Source organism: Chiloscyllium plagiosum, chromosome 2 (assembly GCF_004010195.1).
Source record: "Chiloscyllium plagiosum isolate BGI_BamShark_2017 chromosome 2, ASM401019v2, whole genome shotgun sequence".
NCBI lineage: Eukaryota > Metazoa > Chordata > Chondrichthyes > Orectolobiformes > Hemiscylliidae > Chiloscyllium > Chiloscyllium plagiosum.
In genome coordinates, this window is record NC_057711.1 from 41,732,123 (window position 1) to 41,751,100 (window position 18,978).

Consider the following 18,978-nt stretch of genomic DNA (forward strand, 5'->3'; position numbering starts at 1 on the left):
GTAGAAGACAGAGGGTGGTGGTGGAGGATGGATTTTCAGACTGGAGGCCTGTGACCAGTGGAGTGCCACAAGGATCGGTGCTGGGTCCTCTACTTTTTGTCATTTACATAAATGATTTGGATGCGAGCATAAGAGGTACAGTTAGTAAGTTTGCAGATGACACCAAAATTGGAGGTGTAGTGGACAGCGAAGAAGGTTACCTCAGATTACAAGGGGATTTTGATCAGATGGGCCCATGGACTGAGAAGTGGCAGATGGAGTTTAATTTAGATAAATGCAATGTACTGCATTTTGGCAAAGCAAATCTTAGCAGGACTTAAACACTTAATGGTAAGGTCGTAGGGAGTGTTGCTGAACAAAGAGACCTTTGAGTGCAGGCTCATAGCTCCTTGAGAGTGGAGTTGCAGGTAGATAGGATAGTGAAGAAGGCGTTTGGTATGCTTTCTTTTATTGGTCAGAGTATTGAGTACAGGAGTTGGGAGGTCATGTTGAGGACATTGGTTATGCCACTGTTGGAATATTGCGTGCAATTCTGGTCTCCTTGTTGGAAAGATGTTATGAAACTTGAAAGGGTTCCGAAAATATTTATAAGGATGTTGCCAGAGTTGGAGGATTTGAGCTTTAGGGAGAGGCTGAACAGGCTGGGGCTGTTTTCCCTGGAGCATCGGAGGCTGAGGTTTACAACACTGTGAGGGGCATGGATAGGATAAATAGACAAAGTCTTTTCCCTGGGGTGGGGGAGTCCAGAAATAGAGGGCATAGGTTTAGGGTGAGAGAGGAAAACTATAAAAGAGACCTAAGGGGCAACGTTTCCATGCAGAGGGTGGTATGTGTATGGAATGATCTGCCAGAGGAATTGGTGGAGGCTGGTACAATTGCAACACTTAAGAGGCATTTGGATAGGTATATGAATAGGAAGGGTTTGGAGGGATATGGGCCGGGTGCTGCCAGGTGGAACTTGATTGGGTTGGGATATCTGTTCCGCATGGAAGGGTTGGACCGAAGGATCTGTTTTCATGCTGTACATCTCTATGACCCTGTGACTCTGTGACATAAGATCCTGGAGGGTCTTGACATGGTAGATGTGGAGAAGATGTTTTCTCTTTTGGGAGAGTCTTCAACTTGGGATCATTGTTTAAAAATCAAGGGCTTACCCATTTAAATAGAAAAGGTGATTTTTTTTTTCTCTCCAAGAGCTGAGAGCCCTGGATCCCTCTTCCTGAAAAGCTTTTGGTTGCAGTGTCTTTGACTATTTTGAGGCAAAGATGATAAAATCAAACTACTACTTTTTATCAGTTCCATAGCACTGAATGGATATATACAGGAATGTAATGCTTTTACAATGGAAGTTCCTTCAGATTGCACTATGTTTGGGAGGAATTCGCACATTGATGTATACAGTATCCCTTTGTATAATATAAATATCAGTAGCAAATGACTTGGTAATAAGTTACCAACAATGATGCCAAGATCAACATTAATTCATTAGTGTCTGCACTGTCAGAATCAATGACAGGGGAGAACACAGACAGTCTTCACTAACTGCCAGCTGCTGTTGGCAGTAAAATGAACTCAAAAGTGGAAAACATACAAATGATGCTATATGCTTACAAACACAGAAAACAGACAGTGATTTCAAAGCAGCATCTTAAGCTTGGAGCTTTGTGGTTTCTGAAGCTTTTTTTCTTACACTGCCTGATTTTCCTTTTGACTTACTGCTCTGTAATACCTTGATGGATATTGATAATTTTCGATTTCCTTTCAGATATAAATATAAGTTGTTGAACTCCACAAGTTTGTAACATTTTTTCAATCATGAAAGGAGAAAGATCTTTCGACTTATCAGTGACAGACAGATCTTCTGGTTTCCATGGCCCTCTATGTACTGTGACATTTAATTAAGTAAACTACCATCATGGAGAGTCAGAGAGATTGTACTGCACAAAAAGAGACCTTTGGCCTATCGTTTCCATGCTTAACATCAAACAGCCATCCATTTTCCAGCACTTGGCCCATAGCCTTGGAAAGCATGTAATTTCAAGTGCTCCTCTAAACAGCTCTTAAATGTCTTGAACATTCTGGCCTCGACCGCCTTTTCAGGCAGCGAGTTCCAGACACTACTCAATCCTCTGGGTGAAAACATTTTCCTCAAATTCCCCCTAAATCTACTGCACATTGCCTTAAAATTGTGCCTCCTGATTGTTTCCCCCTCAACTCAGGGAAATGTTTCTCCCTATTAACAGGCTCTATGCCCCTCAGAAATTTGTGCACCTCAATCAACTTTCTCCACTGTAAGGAATACAAGACCAGCCAAGGGATAATCAATGAACGGCAGGACACTAAGAAGCTCGGAGAAACCGGGATTTTGGGGTGCTTGTCCACAAATTCCTGAAGCTAGCAGAATAGGTTAATAAAGTGGATAAGAAGGTATACATGACACTTTTCTTTGTCAATAATGGCTTGATTATAAGAGCAGGGAGGTTATGTTTAAGTTGTACAAGTCTTTGATTAGGCCACAGCTGGAGTACTATGTTCAGATCTGCTTGCCATTCTATAGGAAGGAGAGGTTGCAAAGGAGATTCACTGGGATGTTGCCTACGATGGAATATCTTAGCTATGAAGAGGGCCTAGATCGACTTGAGTTGTTTTCTTAAAGAGAGAAGGTTGAGGGGTGATATGATTAAGTGTTATGTGAGATTATGAGGGGCATGGGCAGGGTGCAGAGGAAGCAGCTGTTTCCCTTAGTTGAAGGGAAAATCAAGAGGGGGCATAATTTTATGGAGATAGGCAGGAGCTTAGAGGGAATTTGAGGAAAACTGGTGGGAATCTGGAATTCCTGAGAGGGTAATACAGGCAGGGAACCTCACGACCTTTAAAAAATATGTGCATGAGCACTTGAAATGCCATAACATTCAAGACTATGGGCCAAGTGTTGGAAAGTAGGATTAATGTAGATAAGTAGGCATAGACCTGATGGGTTGAATAACCTCCTCTGTTCTGCATGAACTATATCTATCTCGTTTCTCTTCATCGCTCATTCACTCCAATTCAGGCAACATCCTGGTGAATCAATTCTGCACTGTTTGTAGCGCACTCACATCCTTCCTATAGTGTGGTGACAAGAACTGCACATAGTATTCCAGCTATGATCTAAAAAATATTATATACGGCTCCATCATAATCTCCTTGCTCTTGTATTCAGTGCCCTGCCTAATAATGCTAAGTATGCCATCTGCTGCCTTGACCACCTGATCTGTGTTGCATTCAGGGATCTATAGACATGCACACCAAAGTCTGCCTGATCCTCTGTACTTTCTACAATCCTGCATTCAACATGTACTCTCTTGCCTTGTTTGTTCTCCCAAAATGCATCACTTCACACTCTCAGGATTAAATTCTATTTGCCACTATTTAGCCCATGTGACCAGCCCGCCTATGTCGTCCTGTAGTCGAAGGCTTTCCTTCTCGCTATTTACATGCTCCATCGATTTTTGTGACATCTGGGAACTCACTGGTGGTACCTCCTCCATTTGTTTCGAGATCATTAATGCACATCGCGGACAACAAGGGGCTCAGCCCTGAAACCTGTGGTAAGCTACTGAAATGTTAGTACTTCTGACATAAATTAATATTGTATTTCTGAAATTTCATTTGGATGTAGAAACAGAACTGAAAGTATACCGACAGCAGGTATGTACAGCTAATCAAGGCACCCACATCAGATGTGTAATGACTGTAGCAATTAATGCCACGCTAAATTTTAGCAATGCTCACATCACATGAATTAATACAAAGAGTAGTTCCCTGTCAGCATTTAGCAAAAGGAGTGCAAGCTGTTGTTTAGGATAAGAGGGGAAAGATTTGTAAGGGACTTAAGAAGGAACCTTTCCACGCAAAAGGTGCTGTGTGTATGGAATGAGTTGCCAGAGAAAGTGGTGGAGGCTGTTACAATTACAACATTTAAAAGGCATCATGATGGGTACATGAATGGGAAGAGTTTAGAGGGATATGGGTCAAGTGCTGGCAAATGGATCTAGATTAACTTAGGATCTCTGGTCGGCATGGACGTGCTGGAACGAAGGGTCTATTTCTGTGCTGTACATCGCTATGACACTATTTAAGCCTGTCTTTTGACTAGAAGAGTTTATGTCTGTTGCAGTGCCCACTGCATTCCCACAATTCCTTTGCCAACTAACTGTAAAGATAAGCTCCTAATACTAGGAATCTGGTTAATAGTTGGTTAGTTTTGATGATTAACCACTTTCAATTTGAGGCAAAATACCCAATTAGAGTATAGTGTTCAAAATAATGTGATAATTGTCAAATGACAGCTTGCAGTGAATGAGAGTGTTGATGAGGTCACTCTGTCGATGTAAAAGTTTGAAAGTCAAATTACTGAACAGTGTAATTCATTAGTTGCTCTTTATTTATATAAAATTGGTCAATTCTATACTCAGTATATTATTTAAAAATAAAGTCCTGCTTAATCCAAGATGATGTAGGTGAAGGAATAGTAAGGGAATTAAAGACACCATGTGACTAGTTATGTGATTCAAGAGTTTTATTACAGTTGAAGGAAATAAATTTGAGTATTGTATATGTACATTTTAAGATGTGTTAGATGTTTTCCTGGGGTTCTTTGCTGTCAAGGGTAGCCACTGTCGCCACACATGTGGAACTCAACTCTTTTGTCCATATTTGCACTAATGTGGTGAGATTATGAGCTGAGTTGTCTTGACGGAACCCTCAAATTGAGTGTCATTTAGCAGGTTATAGTCATAGAGTCATAGAGTCATAGAGATGTACAGCACGGAAACAACCATCCATGCCGACCAGATATCCCAACCCAATCTAGTCCCATCTGCCAGCACCCTGCCCGTATCCCTCCAAACCCTTTCTATTCATATACCCATACAAATGCCTCTTAAATGTTGCAATTGTACCAGCCTCCATCACTTCCTCTGGCAGCTAATTCCATACACATACCACTCTCCATGTGAAAAAGTTGCCTCTTAGGTCTCTTCTATATCTTTCCCCTTTTACCCTAAACCTATGCCCTCTAGTTCTGGACTCCCTGACCATTATTCTTTACAAGTGCTACTTGATAGCAGTATTCATAACTACTTCTTTCACTTTACTAGTGGTCTACAGTGGACTTATAATGCTGTAATTGGCTGGTTGCATTTGTTCTTCCTACATGTCAACAGGACAGAGACAGCACTAGGTCATTTTCCATACTGTCGGCCTTTGCTGTGACTGTACTGGAACAGCTTGGTTTGAGACTTGGCAAGTTCAGGAGTACAGGCCTTCTTCACTATTACTGCTGGAATGTTGTTAGGGCCCATCACCTTTACAGGATCCAGTGTCTTCACCTATTTCTTGATACTATAGGAGTGAATTAAATTGGTTGAGAACTGTCAACCGTGCTGTTGGGATCCTCTGGAAGAGGTTGAAATGAATCATCCATTGGCATTTCTGGCTGAAGATGGATGCAAATAGTTGAGTCTTGTATTTTGCACTGATGTGCTGCGCCTCCCAATTGTTCAGGATTTGTGGAGTTTGTTCTTCGATGTTTAATTCAATGATTATGGAGTCATAGTTATAGAGATGGACAGCACGGAAACAGACCCTTCAATCAAACTTGTCCATGCCGACCAGCTATCCTAAATTAATCTAGTCCCATTTGCCAGCATTTGGTCCATATCTCTCTAAGCCCTTCCCATTCATGGACCCATCCAGATACCTCTTAAGTGTTGTGATTATACCTGCCTTCACTTCCTCTGGCAGCTCATTCCCTACACATATTACACTCTGTGTGAAATCGTTGCCCCTCAGATCCTTTTTAAAACTTTCCCCTCTCACCTTAAAACTATGCCCTCTCGTTTTGGACTTGCCTAAAGTGGAGAAAAAAGGCCTTGGTTATTTACCCTATCTGTGCCCCTCATGATTTTACAACCTCTATAAGGTCACCCCTCAGCTGTAGGAAATAGCCGCAGCCTATTCACCCTCTCCCTATAGCTCAAACCTTCCAACCCTGGCAACATCCTTGTAAATCTTTTCTGAACCCTTTCAAGTTCTCAAACATTACACTCTTAAGGTACATTTAAATCAGCTGAATTTATTGCTAAAAGATGGCACATTTACTTACATCTACTATACCTTTGTAGGAACAGGTTATAGTCCAATCTGGTGTTGTGCGATTTTTAACTTTGTCAACCCCAGTCCAACACCAGCACCTCCAAATCATTTGTAGGAATGGACACACAGACTAATTAGTGAGGTTTCCCCTTAGCCTCCTCATCCCTGCATGTCATGCAGCCTGGACATAACATTTTTGGTCCAGTGACCATTCTTCAGAATGGGTCAGATGTTTGTTTCAGCAGTTTCCAACATCTGCAGTTCTTTGGTTTAGTTTAAGTGTGAGCAGATGGTTGTAGCATGACTTAGGTCCATCTATTGCATACTTTGTATGTTATTTAACATGCAAGTGATCTCGTGTTGTAACCAATTTGACTTGTCATTTTTAGCATATCCTCCTGCACACTTCAGTGAGCTAGAGTTGATCTCCTACCTGTTGATAATGGTAGATTGAGGGATATGTTTGACCAGGAAGTTACAGATTGTGGTTTAATACAATTCTGTTGCTGCTGATGGCCCACAGTGTATTGTGATGCCCAGTGTTGAGTTGTGAGATCTATTCAAATTTTGCCTCATTTAGCATGCTGATAGTGTTATACATGGCAGGTATCCTCAAAATTAAGAAGGGACTTTGTCTCCACAATGACTATATGGAGTCTGTCACTGCTACTGTCCAACCGAAATGCATTTGTAACAGACAGATTGAGGAGGACAAGGTCAATTTCTTCTCTTGGAACCCTCCCTATTTGCTGCAGACTTAGTCTAGCAGCTTGGTCCTTTGTAACTCGTCCAGCTTGGCCAGACGTACTAACAAACCACAATTGGTGATGAACATTAAAGCCCCAATATTAATCAAATGGTGCAAGACTGGCAGGTTTTTTTATCCTGAGTGTTAATGAGTCAGTTAGGGTTTTACAATAATTTGACAAATTTACAGTCACCTTTTTGATGCTACCTTTTATTTCCAGTGTTTTTATACTGAATCCATGGTGCACTTAAACATTATCTCTGGATTATTAGTTCAGAATTATAACTACTACTTTACTGAGGGAGTGGCTTAAACATGATTAAAAGAATTTGGATAAGACTTTGAAAAGGGAAAATCTAAGTAGATAAATGGGAAGAAGGACAGCTTGGGATAGCTCCTGTTAAAGAGCTAAATAATTTTAATTCACCTGTTCAGTCATTTAACAGGCTATAACACCCTTCGGGCATAGGTGGGAGTTGAACCCAGATCTTCAACCCCAGAAGTAGGGACATTACCACTGAATTACAAAACCGTACAAAGAGATGAAGAGAAATGTAGTTGACATGTTCAAACTATGTGGAGAAATCCCAATGGATTTGAAACTCCTCAGCTTAACTACTTAGTCATAACGACAGGCTGAGCCTATTGCACCTGTATTCCCTTTGACATATTAACCAGGCCTGAGATTACTTCATTTTTGAGATCAGATAAGATTGGGTATTTTCAGAGTAGAGTGACTGGAGAGTCATATTAAACTTGGATGTGATGATCTAATTGGCAACTTGTGTTTCAAATTCTGTTAATGGCCAAACAATATAGATTAGATTAGATTCCCTACAGTGTGGAAACAGGCCCTTCAGCCCAACCAGTCCACTCCGACCCTCCAAAGAGTAACCCACCCAGACCCATTTCCCTCTGAATAATGCACCTTGTGGGCGGCATGGTGGCACAGTGGTTAGCACTGCTGCGTCACAGCGCCAGAGACCCGGGTTCAATTCCTGCCTCCGGCGACTGACTGTGTGGAGTTTGCACATTCTCCCCGTGTCTGCGTGGGTTTCCTCCGGGTGCTCCGGTTTCCTCCCACAGTCCAAAGACACTCAGAGGAAACCCACGCAGACACAGGGAGAATGTGCAAACTCCACACAGACAGTCGCCCGAGGCTGGAATTGAACCTGGGACCCTGGCGCTGTGAGGCAGCAGTGCTAACCACTGACCCACCGTGCCGCCTCGTTCATAGGAAGGAGGCTAGCTGTAGACTGCAGGAAGATAGCGCTGGATTAGTCAGGTGAGTAGAGAAGTGGCAAAAGGAATTCATCTTTAAGAGATGATGCATCTGGGGTGTGAAACCAGACATGGTAGGAGAATACTGAGAGGTATAGAGCCGGTGGGGGACCTTAGAGTGAATGCCCACGAGTCCTGATTTTGAAGATAGTAGGGCAGGCCATCAAGGCGGATCAGACTGCATCTGGAATCCTCTCCTGTGTTAGCCAAGTTATAAAATGTAAGAGCAGGAAGGCTTTTGCTGAAACTGAATAAATAATTAATTAGACCACAACTTGAGTACTGTTTTTTGATTCTGATCGCTACGGAGGAGATGTACAAGCATGTTGCCAGGATTGCAGCTCTGAGGAAAGACTGGTATTGTTCTTCAAACTGAGGAGGCTGATGGAGATTTTGTTTGAGATGTGAGGGGGCATGAGAGAGTGGATGTGAAGGGTCCACTTACCTTTCCAGAAAGGTCAGTGTCCAGAGAGCACAGACGTGAAGTGATTGATTGCTGGATTTGATGGGAGATAAGGGAAAATATAATTTCACCAGGCATTGACAGGGTTCTTGGAACCCACATCCTGAAAGAGAAGTGGAGATGGTAACCCTTAATTCTTTTTAAAAGGTGATGGGGCTGCATCTTGAGTGAACAACTACAAGATTCTGGTCCAAATGCAAGAAAATGGGATTAAACTGGGTTATTTAATTTCAGCTGACGCAGTCACAATTTTTTTTTTGAATTGGCTTCTTTTGGTGCTGTAAAGTTGGATGAATTGAGTGCATATAGTGTAACTGTTAAAAGGATTAAAGGATGAAGATGGATTTTGGAAAACAAATATGTTGTAAGTCTAAGAAATATTGCTTTGGCCATGACTTTGCAAGCTTTATTGAGGTGTAATTCGGGTTATTTGAGACAAATTGAGACCATATTTTGCAGCTTTCCCAGGCAATGTTACAAAATGTTGTGAAATGTTGTGATGGAAGAGAAGAAATACTACTTTCATATATGGGAAAGCAAAATTTTCAAATTAGCTCAGTGGAAGCATTGAGACAATGCCACTTTTGTGTTTCTAACTTCGAAATTCACTTTGAGATTAGCTATGTTGAAACAGGAACTCTCAAGAGAATTTTTAGATTTTCTACTGTTTGAATCATGACTTCAATTTATAGTTTTCCATGGAAAAGAGAAATGCAGCCAAATTAGAAGTTTCTGGTAGAGAAGGAAGAACTGAATAAGGTAGTGTGAGAATGGGCTTGGTTTAGCTTAGCATAGTTTGGACTTGTTTTCACAAATGAAACAGTTCAAAGACTGTCACAAAAGGGCAGTTTGTTTGTGTCGACAAAGGGAGTTGGAGGCCACCCATTCCACAAAGTTGGACAGGAAGAAAGTGTCCAATCTGAAGTAAAGACACTCAGCTGTGACTCACTTACAGAGGAAGTGTCATTAAGTTTGGAGAAAGAATGGAGCACATAGCAATTGAAGCAATTGAGGTGGCTTGAAGGCTGAGCATACGTTTTATCGCAGCTGAATGGTTGGCAAATGAATAGCATAAAACAGTGAATAAATTCATTTGATAAAAGAACATGCACATTGTATGCTGCCTGGCAGAATAAAATTTAATGACAGAATAAATCACTGTAAGCAATTAGTCTGTTTGCAATTGCAATAATGGAAAACTAGTTAGTACAAACTTAAATTAAGCCACATAGTACCAAGTGTGGAAGTGTTATAGTTTACATGTGCGGTTCAGTTCAATGGAGCTTATTCAGTAAATATGCTGAAGAATGCTTCTGTTATACAATAGTTATTAAGATGTTTCAATCTCTCTTCCACATCATTCCTCATTTTTGAAGATCTTCAATGAAACTGGAAATAAGCTCTATTGTATACTTGGAACAGTAGAAAACTGTTCTACAGCAATGGAAAATTGATTTTATCTAGGTTAAGTTCTCAGTTTACATGTTTATAATCACAGTGGTATTATATGCAGATTTGCTTTACAATACAAAACCTGTAAACCAGTGAATGATGTAAAATTGCGTCTTGAACAATCAAAGTCAATTATTCAAAATCTTTCAGTATTTTTCAAGTCTTGGCCTGGCTCCAGTAGGCTGCATAAAGCTCTATTGAATTTTATTTTCATTTTATTAAAATAACTTTATGGCTCTCCTCAATTGCATTGAATCTCCCATTGTTGTATCCTGCTACTGCTCAAAATTCTGTAGCATGGAAATCGATTTCACTCAACCTGGAGCACAGTGCATGTCAGAGAGCAAAAGGAACATGCAATGGAGTGGGCCAATATCAAGAAAGCAATTCAAGGCTCTGTGAAAGCTGCCAGTCACTAATCGGAGGAGAAGGAGACACCACATACCTCCCTTAACACAATGATTAGGAAATCCAGTAGATAAGTGGAAATGGGCTGTAGTATTTGCAATCACCTTCAGCCAGAAGTGCCCCCTCAGGTTACCACTATCATTTAATTCAGACAATTCATTCCACATATTATTAAGAAATTAAAAAAATGTGAAAAAGGAGTAAAGTAGGCCATTTGCCTCAAAGCATGCCCCACCATTTTACGAGATCATAGTGATCTGCTTGAGACTTCAACTATTCTTTCATGCCAGACCAGTAATGTTTGAAATTCTCCCATTAACGGAAACATCTTCTCAACATCTACCCTATCAAGCCCTCTAAGAAGTTTGCATGTTTCAATAAGATTACCCCCCCCCCCCCGCCATGGCCATCCACCCCACTGTTCTTCTGAAGTCTAATGAATAAAGGCCATTCTTGATAATTCGGTCCCCTCGTCCCAAGAATTAGCCTGGTAATTCACTATTGAACAGCCTTCAATGCTAGTATATTATTTTTCAAATATGGGGACTAAAACTGTGCACGGTACTCCAGCTACCTATAAAGTTGTTATAAGATTTACCTGTTTTTAAATTCCAACCCCCTAGCAATAAGGGGCCAAAATCCATCTGCTCCCTTAATTGAGTATAAAAGTTGGCAGTCATGATAAAATTGCACAAGGCATTGGTTCGGCCACATTTAGAATACTATGTACAGTTCTGGTCACCACATTACCAAAAGGATGTGGATGCTTTGGAAAGGATGCAAAGAAGGTTTGCGAGGATGTTACCTGGTAAGGAAGGTGCTAGCTATGAAGAGAGATTGAGTAGGTTAGGATTATTTTTATTGGAAAAAAGGAGATTATGGGGGGATCTGATTGAGGTCTAAAAAATCATGAAGGGTATCGACAGGGTAGATAGAGATAAGCTTTTTTCCAGGATGTGGGATTCAATAATGAGAGGTCACTTGTTCAAGGTGAAAGGAGAAAAGTTTAAGGGGGATACATGCAGCAAGTACTTTACACAGAGGGTGGTAGGTGCCTGGAACACGTTGCCAGCAGAGGTAGTAGATGCAGGCACGGTATATGCGTTTGGACAGATGCATGAGTAGGTGGGGAAGCAGAGGGATAGGAATTGGGTGACAAGTTTAGACAGTGGATTTAGATCAACACAGGCTTGAAGGGCTGAAGGGCCTGTTGCTGGGCTGTAAATTTTCTTTGTTTCTTTTTCTTTGTTTAATTAATTATGTGCTAATGGTTTTGTGTTTCATGCTCAAGCACTTCCAGGTGCTTTTGTGCTACACTTTTTTTGGAGTCTTCCTACCAAAATGCATGACCTCAAACTCCATCTGCCAAAAGTTTGCTCATTCACTCAATCTATCTATATCCCCTTACTGATTCCTTATGCCCTCATCTCAAAATGTCCTCCCACCTATTTTGTATCATCAGCAAATTTGCAGAAAACTACACTCTGCCTCTCCTCCGAGTCAATAATTGTAGCCCAAGAACTGAAACTTGTGGTACCCCACTGTCCAACCTGAGAGATCCATTAATCACAGCTGTCTCTTGGTAACCTCAATCCATGCGAACAAATTACCCCTAATACTGTTACCTTATGTAATAATATTTTGTATGGCACATTAGCAAATGCCTTCGGAAATCCAAATACACTACATTTGCTGGTTTTCCTTTATCAACTCTACTTGTTTTATCCTCAAAGAATATCATTGTGTCCTGGTAATTTACCCAAATGTAATCCCATTAGTTTATCAAATACTTTACCCTTTGTGATAGACTGTTAGAAGGTCATTTCTTCCATTAACACCTTGCTTATCTGTTACTTTTGAGATGTTAATAGTGCCCTCCACTGTGAAGACTGGTGCAAAATATTGGTTTAAATAATCTGCCATTTCCCTGTCCTTCCAGGTCCAACATTTAATTTAATGACTCTCTTTTTAAAGAGCTATAAAAGCACTGTGATTCATCTTTGCCATCAAGTCCTTTTTCACTGGAATAAATTTTTGCTGAATGTTACGACATGGGGTAAACTGTCCTGCTTAATTTAAACCAGCAACATAGAAAAATGTATTCCGTGCAGTCATCTGTGAAAATTTGAGAGGCAAAGAACTGTTTAAAGTAAAAATTAACAACTTTATTTTTTAAAGTATAACAGAGAATGATTAACTAACAACTAATTACAACTCCTTCCTCAAACCTACCCCTTCTACAATACTAGTTAGATAAAATACCCAATTAAGATTTCCAAAACAAAACTTCTTAACTCAAAACCAGGCAGCTTTCGGTTCTTCTCTATATTATGGTCTTCTTTTCTTCTTCTTGGGTATTCTGCTTCACAGGTTACTGATTGATAAAGGTACTTTTAAGAGAACTATTTTTTCAGGCAGTCTTTACATACTGGTAGCTTGGCAGTTCTCCTTTCAACTATTCAATTTTCCCTGGTCTTGTACCCCCAAAGCATTGGATTGTGTCATTGGTTTTTAAGATTGTCAATATACTAAATTCAAACTTTATTGGAATTTGGTATTTTTGGGATATAATTTAAACTTATTGGCTGAATTCGAATTTGTTTTTTGTCTCAAAGCAACTCAGTCAGTGCTATCTGCTCTGAACCAAATGTTACATTGTAAATTCTCCAGCACTTGGTAGAGAAGTCCTTCACTCTCTTAAAAGTACAGTACACTTCTCCACCTTCATAACACTGAACATTGTGAAATAACTCTTTAAATATCTGCCACTGTTCATTCACTGATTTTCCTCTTCATTTAGATGCCCAGTCTGCTTTCGACAATTCTGTCTTTCATAGTTAGACAATAAGAGGTAGGAGCAGAACTCGGCCATTAGGCCCATCAAGTCTGCTCCACCATTCAGTGACACGGCTGATCTGACCAACCTCAACTCCGTTTTCCTGCTGTATCCGTATAACCCTTGAATCCCTTAATTATTAGAAATCTGGATATCACAGCCTCAAGTATAGTTGACTATTCTCTGTGGTAAAGAATTCCGCTGGTGGGACTTGAATCTGGCCCTCCTGGCTCAGAGCTTCATGTATTCAGGGAGCCTGCAGATGACTCCTGTCTGTGACATTTACCTCTTGCTATTCCTTATTTCCACCTAAACTGATACCGAATCACATTAGAGGTGCAATAAATTACTGGTCACCACTGCACCAATACCATTGTTTGTTGACACTATCTTTCCCATTTGTGTCTTTTTCTAGGATATTGAATAGCTTGAATACCGAATTCCCACAGTCCAAGTCAGCCTGAAGCTACGTCTTTGTAACTGGTATCAAGTCATATTTATTTCTTTCTATTTGTGCCATAAACTTATTTATCCTGTTACAATTGCTGTATCCTTTTGGACAAAGAGCCTTAAGCTTTGATTTTTTTCACCCCCATTATTATTCTCCCTCCAGTTTTAATTTCTGCTGCAGTCTTCACATCTTTACTGATATGCAGTTTTGCTCTGTGGTTTCTTTTTTGATTTTTAAACTTCTCTTCGCTTGAACTCCCACCCCCTCTATTTAGTTTAAAGTCTTATTTACGACCCTAGTTTTATGATTCGGCAGGACACTGGTCTCAGCATGATTCAAATAAAGGTCCTCCAAATGGTACAGCGCTCTCTTTCCCCATATTGATGACAGTGCCCCTTGAAGCAGAATCCATTTCTCCCACACCAATCTTTAAGCCACATATTTACCTCTAATCTTATTTACGCTGTACCAATTTTCACAGCATGTGTCGTCATCCAAAGGTTATTCCTTTGTGGCTCTGCTTTTTAATTTAGCATCCGGCTGCTTCTAACCTATCAGTGGAACCACTTTCCTAATTCTACTTACATCCAGCCCAGAAGAGTTGTCTTTAATCTAGGCATCAAGTAACCAACATAGTCTTTCGGACACTCTCTTTGCTGCAGAAAACGGTAGAAGTTTGCCTATATGACTGGCAATGCTGGAAACAGCAAAGCCTATGGACTCTGACAATATCCTGACTGCAGTAGTGAAGACGTCCTCCAGAATTAGTTATGCCCTAACAATGATGTTCTACTCTAACTACAACAAAGGTATTTATCCAGCAGTGTAATTTTGTCCTGTCAAAGAAAGAGCATGAATAATCCAATAATTACTGTCCTTTTGGTGTACTTTCCGTCAACTGCAAAGGTATGGTAAGAGTCATTGCCAGTACTATTAAGTAACATTTAATTGAGCATTGGTGAGCAAATTATTGCTAAGATCCAGGATAGCTGTTCAGTTCCTAACTTCACTACAGCTTTGATTCAACCATGAACAAAAGAACTGAATTCCAAGGATCAAGTGAGAGTGGCTCCTCGATATCAAGGCAGCATTTGACCATGTCTAATGTTAAGGAACCTTCAAAAATTGAAGTTAATGTGAACTGGAGAAAACTCTCCACTGTTTGGAGCACAAAGAAAGATGGTTATGGTTGCTGGAGGCCTATTGTGTGAGTCCCAAGATACACTGCAGTTTTCGTCAAATTATGGCCCTTGTTCTGCTCATCTTTGGTTACTTCATCAATGACTTTCCCTCATCCATAAGGTCAGAATTGGGAATTTTTACTGATTATTGAGACAGTGTTCAGCACCATTCACAGCTGCTTAGATAATAAAAAAAATATAAGAACGCATGTTTGGGACAGGTGGGACTTGAACTCACTTATTCTTGCCCAGAGATAGAGATGCTGCCAGTGCACCACAAGAGCCCTCTGAAGCAATTGTACTCTGTACAAAAAGGGCTGAATAACATTCAGATTTGTGTTGATAATTAAATGAGTGAGGAGATATAGTTGTAAATAATGGCTGCCTGTAGCCGAGCCTATATCCTGATTATTCCAACTTAATATTGCATATAGATACCCAGTGAGACACAATTGTACATAGTTGAAAGAATGACACTGAAAGCATATTTGGTACAATGGAGGAATTCAACCTCAACAAAGAGGACTAGTATAATTTTGAATGAAAGGCTACACATTTGGCTCAAAATTAATAACATAAGGGATGAAGCAAAATAAATGTTTTTCTCATCTTGATAAGGGAAAATGATAATGAGGTGGTATCAAATCAGTAAACTCTTTAGATTTTAGTTGTATGGGCTGTTATGAAATTTATCAAGTTCTTGAGTTGTATAGTGTCATGAATAAGAATGAGATTGCACTAAGAGTCAAAGGAAACTGTGATGCAGTGCAAATATTGGAAATTGCATTCTTGAATTAAAGAAACTTTCTTGTTACTTTGGATTTGGCACAATTTAATGAACATGTTTGTGGGAGGCCGAAGAGTAAAAAAAAATGTAGTCCAAGCTTTTCAACAGTGATAATAAGATGAGATGAAATGAAATGAAAGAAGACCTGTAATGGGGCCACTGTTATGAAAATCACAGAGTGGGTGCAAATTGCAAAGGGGTTTTCCTCATTCTGTGGGGAGGTCCATTGTATTTCAGTGGTTCCAGGCAATGGCAGCCACATTCCCAGTCTGAGTCTGAAATTTAGATATTATTGTTGTCATGGTAGCCACCAAGATTTAATTGCCCTATTTCAAATCAAACTGTTCTGCCTGGGGAAAAGTCCGTTATACACAGAATGTTGGAGGAGAGAAAACTGTAGTGTTCTAAGATACAATCAAACACTAAGTTGCAACCATGCATCAGATTAAAATTGTAGTAAATTCAAAGCTGATTCAGAAATCTGGAAGTCTTTGAAAATGCTTTCAGTTTTTATATCTGCTATTTGAAATAATATTGAGTAACAAGATGGAGAATTGTATCCCATCAGAGACTAAGAAAATGACTACATGAAGGATAAAAGGAAAGAAATAATTCTACCTCCAAATTAAATGCAAAAAATCAGAGTTTGATAACTTACTTTGATCATTGACACTGCTTTAACTATCATTGTTAGCTCAGAGGAGAGTACAAGAACTTCCTTGGTCATATTTCCTGATGCAAAACTGTTTAGTCCAATAATAGTATTCCCATGTTGGGTGAAGTTTGGATGCATCATCATATTCCACTTGATTTCTTGCCATTGGTACTAGAAGGAAGGAACAAAGTGTCCCTGATGAAAAGAAATTGGCTTAAGAAGGTTAAACAGGCTTAAGCTACTTTCACATGATCAGTAAGAGTGTCTGTCGTTGAAGAATTCTAAGAAAGCACAAATAGTCTTTGAGCAAAGTGGACTAAATAATAAAATCAGCCAGTGGTGGGATATTAAACATTGAAAATCAACAGATTCTGTAAATTTGAGTGTTACTGAGATTTCCTTTAATGGCTGATTCAGTTCTAGCTGCTGAATTATATAGTACCTATGATTTACTTGATATGAAAATTGCACGCTGGTTTCTGCCAGAGAAATTAGTGAAGAAACTTGCAAGGATATGGTACTCAGTGAAGTGTTCAATTACATCACAAATAGATGGCCACATCATGAAAACATAGGTTTGAAGGACTAATCTTCAAATTGTGACCACCCTGCAATTCAGTTAGATTATGGCTCAATTTGCTACACGATCATCATATCCTTTTTTTCTCATTAATCTTCAGAAGCTTATCAATTTCTCTCTTGAACCAGCCCAATGATTGTGCAGACTCTCTTTGTTAAAGAATCCAACTATGCGCCACATTCAGAGTGAAAAAAAATTCCTCATCTCAATCATAAATAGCCAAACCTTTATCCTGAGATTAAGTCCCTTGTTTCTCAAGTCACCATCGAGGGGAACCATCCTGTTTGCATCTACCCTGTCATGTCCTATAAAAATTCTAATAATAGCATCAATTATTATTCAAAACTCTAGGGAACCCAGACCTAGTTTCCTCAATCCTGAGAAGGCAAGACTCCCCCTGGAGTGAGACATGAACCAATACCTTCTAAGTCAATGTGAATGTGTTACCATCTGAAACATTGCTGTCATTTTATTGAAATTGCAAATAGCTTCTACAATTGAAAGACTAACTGAAAATAGTTATACTATAAATACCATTTATTTGAAACATGGTAAATGATATTTCAATGAATCAGAGTTAGTTTGTATTATTACACTCAATTATAGCTTGAGCTATAGAGTCATACAGCATGGAAACACTCCCTTCAGTCCAACCAGTCCCAACCATGTTCCCAAATTAAACTAGTCCCACCTGCCTGCATTTGGCCCATATTCCTCCAGACCTTTCGTATTCATATTTGTAACCAAACGTCTTTTAAAGTTGTAACCATACCTGCATCCACCACCTCATAAGGAGGAGGTGTTAGCAATTCTGGAAAATGTGAAAATAGATAAGTGCCCTGGGCCGGATGGGATTTATTCTCAGATTCTCTGGGAAGCTTGAGAGGGGATTACAGAGCCTCTGGCTTTGATCTTTACATCATCATTTTCTACAGGAATAGTGCCAGAAGACCAGAAGATAGCAAATTTGCTACACGATCATCATATCCTTTTTTTTCTCATTAATCCCTTGTTCAAGAAGGGGAGTAACAACAACCCTGATAATTATAGACCAGTGAGCCTTACTTCAGTTTTAGGTAAAGTGTTGGAAAAGGTTATAAGAGATAGGAATAATTCGATTAGGGATAGTCAATATGGTTTTGTGGAGGGTAGGTCAGGCCTCACAAACTTTATTGAGTTGTTTGAGAAGGTGACCAAAAAGGTGGATGAAGGTCAAGCGGTTGAAGTGGTGTATATGGATTCCATAAAGCACTTGGTAAGGTTCCCCATGGTAGGCTCTTGCACAAAATACGGAGGCATGGGATTGAGGGTGCTTTAGCGGTTTGGATCAGAAATTGGATAGTTGTAAGAAGAAGGTGGTTGATGGGAAATGTTCATCCTGGAGTTCAGTTACTAGTGGTGTACCACAAAGATCTGTTTTGGGGCCACTGCTGTTGGTCATTTTTATAAATGACCTGGATGCGGGCATAGAAGGATGGGTTAGTGAATTTGCAGATGACACTAAGTTCGGTAGAGTTGTGATTAGTGCGGAGGGATGTTGCAGGTTACAGAGTGACATAGATAAGCTGCAGAGCTGGGCTGCGAGATGGCAAATGGAGTTTAATGTGGAAAAGTGTGAGGTTATTCATTTTGGAATGAGTAACAGGAGTACTGAGTTGATGGGAAGATTCTTGGTAGTATGGATGAGCAGAGAGATCTCAGTGTCCATGTGCATATATCCCTAAAGGTTGCCACCAAGGTTGATAGGGTTGTTAAGAAGGAGTACGGTGTGTTAGCTTTTATTGGTGGAGGGATTGAGTTCTGAGGTTATGTTGCAGTTGTACAAAACTCTGGTGCAGTCACACTTGGAGTATTGGATTCAGCTCTGGTTACCTCATTATAGGCAGGATGTGGAATCATGGGAAAAGTTGCAGAGGAGATTTAATAGGATGTTTCCTGGTTGTGGAGGGATGGTCTTATGAGGAAAGGCTGATGGACTTGAGGCTGTTTTCATTAGAG

General features: G+C 40.0%; 1 protein-coding gene across 8 annotated transcripts in view; it reads left to right on the forward strand.

Moving 5' to 3' along the window:
- The window catches only part of xrcc4 (X-ray repair complementing defective repair in Chinese hamster cells 4), a 383,221-nt gene that overhangs the window by 16,403 nt on the left and 347,840 nt on the right, over positions 1-18,978 (forward strand). The window contains exons 2-3 of one of the 8 annotated variants that reach the window (XM_043708498.1): positions 3,416-3,590; positions 13,742-13,809. The exons of 6 other annotated variants lie outside the window; for them this stretch is intronic. The gene's annotated coding sequence lies outside the window, so the exon portion shown is untranslated. The remainder of the gene's footprint in view (positions 1-3,415; positions 3,591-13,741; positions 13,810-18,978) is intronic. One more of the 8 variants, XM_043708491.1, reaches the window with a different exon arrangement.